This window comes from Pavona decussata, unplaced genomic scaffold (genome assembly GCF_977016875.1).
Source record: "Pavona decussata unplaced genomic scaffold, jaPavDecu1.1 SCAFFOLD_26, whole genome shotgun sequence".
Taxonomy (NCBI): domain Eukaryota; kingdom Metazoa; phylum Cnidaria; class Anthozoa; order Scleractinia; family Agariciidae; genus Pavona; species Pavona decussata.
Genome location: NW_028145449.1, coordinates 879,264 through 882,740, shown reverse-complemented (window position 1 = coordinate 882,740; position 3,477 = coordinate 879,264). Strand labels below are relative to the sequence as shown.

General features: G+C 40.1%; 1 pseudogene; it reads left to right on the top strand.

The window, feature by feature from the left end:
* The first annotated feature begins 1,594 nt into the window (after window positions 1–1,594).
* LOC146485399 (uncharacterized) lies at window positions 1,595–2,626 on the top strand (annotated as a pseudogene).
* Window positions 2,627–3,477: the final 851 nt, after the last annotated feature.

Genomic DNA, 3,477 nt, shown 5'->3' with positions numbered 1-3,477 from the left:
TTTGCAGAATTTTGATCAAACTTTGAAGGATCTATAAATGTAAAGGTAGATTCCGGCACTGGAAGCGAATGTCAGCTTAGGATCAAATAGGACTAATTTCCATGATAAAAACTCAAGGGAGATTTTGAGGCTTGAATGATACGAAGACATCAAAGCGTTTAGTTATTTGCTTATTGCATTCATTAACGACTGTAAAAACACTTGCTTGAGAGCAACCGCTCGCCCGAATAATTGCGTTGCTAGCCATGTTGATACCACCCCGGCCCTTCTTTTATTAACTGGCTTTTCAAAACTCCAGTGAAAAATATGAATGTTTTCAGTTAATTTGTCGTTGCCGCAGTAAGCATATCTCACAGTTGACAGTTGACATTCATGGGGCGTGCTTAGTTATTTCCGTGTGATGATGTTTTTCTATAATTTGTTTTAGTCTCTTGGTTAGACACTGACATAAGACAAATGCAAACAAAGAGTAAAAAAAAAATAAATAAAATAAAATAAAATACACTCAAGTACTTCAGATTCAATTTTCAGGAATAAATAAACGTCGAGCAATGCAGGCTAAGACCAATGTCTCGTTAAACTTCATATAGCCGAATCAAACGTAGCCTGGTTACCAGTCTTTGAACTCTCTCGAAGAGGAAAAAAGGACTGAGCACAAGATTGGTGAAAGAGTGAAAACACCTGTAATTGGGATAAACTTGTGACGCACTTAAGAGCATGCGCTCGCCTGGAAACTTGTGTTGCTTGTCAAATTAAAGCATCGTGGCCTGTTGTAATTAGCTGGCGGCAAAAAGCTCCAATTAAAAATATGAAATATATATAATAACTTGTGTCTTTAAATTGCTTTTCAATATCTTTTGGGAAGGATATGAATTAAGGAAGACGAGAAATAATTTCAGGGTGCGTGGCTCCACAACTTGCTTCAATCAAAGAAGCGTGATCATAATTTTTGTCACTATAGCATGATTCCAGAAGGACTATATACGTAGTTCATTAAATTGTTGTTCAGGCAAAAAGAAAGTGAATTTCAAACAAAGAAAGCAACATAAAAAGCATCCTGACCCTGTCTACCCTTTACCGTTTTGCCGCAATATTTAATTAAATGTTAGAGAATGACAATTTTAAGACGCAAAGCACAACCCCGGGCTATGTTTTATGCGCCAAGTCAGTCGTGTTTTTCTATTATAATAATTTTTTGGCGATGTTTTATGTGCATGCCAGGTCAGTGGTGCGTTTCTGTAAAGATAAGTTTGTGGCGTTGTTGTTCGATGTTAAGTTCAAACTAAGGTCCTTTACTGAATGAGATCTCTGTTGTGTTCATTACTGACAGGAATTTCTTTGGCGCACCGGCCACTACAAGTTAATTTGCATTCTTGAGTGGTTGAATAAAACTCCCACTAAAGACTATGAAAAATGTTGACTGACTCTATAAACTGTTCAAACAGCACCAAGACACGCACCACGCTGGCCCAGGTTGTTTTTTAGCCAAAACAGACTTTAAGAATAATTTAGAATAATTCCAATTCACCCCCGTGACTACCATCTTCTGGGTATAAAATGGAATGGAAGTTATTATTATGATCGCTGCATGCCAATGGGTTGTGACAGTTCATGCAAAACTTTCGAAATTTTCAGTACCTCGGTTGAATGGATTGCCCAAAAGAAGTTTGGCATTCAAAATATTCTTCATTTACTTGATGATTTCCGAATTGTTGCCCCATCTGTTTCACTTTGCCAAAAACAGTTGGATATTTTCTTAAGTTTATGTCAGTATTTAGGGACTCCCATAGCACCGGGAAAAACTTGTGGCCCCTCAACCGTCCTTTCATTTGCTCGTATTGAACTTGATACCGTTCAGTCTGAAGCTCGTTTGCCTCAAGATAAGCTTAACAAATGTACTGAGCTCATCTCCAATTTCCTCCATCGCAAGAAGGTATCTTTGCAAGAATTACAGTCATTAAAAGGCCTTTTGAATTTTGCGTGCTCTGTTGTTCTACCCGGTCGGGCCTTCCTACGAAGGCTTATCGACCTTACTATTGGCATTAAAGCAGGTCATTACCGCATCAGACTTTCGGGCGAAGCAAAAGAAGATCTGAGGGTTTGGTTGTCCTTCTTGTCATCATTCAATGGCAGATCCTTCTTCCTTGATGATATTTGGCATAGCTCAGATAAGCTTAATTTATTCACTGATGCAGCCGGTTCGCTTGGTTTTGGGGCCGTTTTTCAAAACCGCTGGTGCTATGGGAAATGGCCTGTGGATTGGCAACATAAGAATATTGCTTTTCTTGCATTTTATCCAATTGTTTTGAGTCTCCACTTATGGGGTCATCTGATATGTAATCGCTGCATTTTATTTTTTACGGATAATGAAGCCCTAGTTTACATCATTAATAAACAATCCTGTCGCGACAAATCTTTAATGTCTTTTGTCCGAAAGCTGGTTTCAGTCTGCTTGAAGTACAACATTGTTTTTAAGGCTAAGCATGTCCCTGGGCTCCACAACAAATTAGCAGATTCTTTATCTTGATTGCAGATTCCCATCTTCAAGCAGCTGGCCCCTGCTTACATGAACCCCTGTCCATCGGAGCTTCCTCACCATCTGCAGCCCCAGCATTGGCAGCTATAGTTTCTAAGCTTATGCATGCAAGCCTTCAGCCAGCCTCAATACCTACTTATAAGAGGGCATGGGCACTTTTCAACCAATTTCTCTACGATGTATTTCAGTCCACAATGTTTTCACTCCCAATCCCACCACCTACATTAGCACTTTTCATAGCCTATTTGTTCGATAAGCATTATGCCCCTTCCTCCGTGAACACCTTCGTTTCTGTTCTGGGGTACTCGCATAAGCTCGCGGGTTTTTCTGACCCAGGAAAAGTTTTCTACATTGTGCAAACATTGAAAGGATATCGAAAGATTGGCCACCGCTTGGACTGCAGATTACCAATTACTCTTAATATACTGCATAGATTATTAGATTCTGCTTCTCACATCACTGGGTCACAGTATCAAATAATCTTATTTCGAGTAATGTGTTCTCTCGCATTTTTTGCATTTTTAAGAGTTGGTGAGAATACCACAACACGGGCTTCTGCCCCCCCCCCCCCCCCCCCCTTTCCCTTTGCAAATTCATCAACTCACTAAGCTTCTTCACCCTGCTAGAGAAGTGGTGGGCATAAAGCTTACATTTCATGATTTCAAACATAACTATAATCAACGCCCATTTTCCTTAGTAGTCAATCGTCAAGATAACCACTGCCCAGTTCAGTTAATACTTGATTATCTTGCAATTCTGCAGGTGGTATTTTTCTCACCATTCAAGGGACCCCAGTACCCAGGGTTTTGTTCGCAGGCCTACTCTGTCAAACTATTAAATATTGTGGGCTTGACCCCTCCTGTTACAAGGGACATAGTTTTCGCATAGGAGCTGCATCGTATGCTGCAGATCGTGGTTTTTCCGATGCTCAGATCCGTATT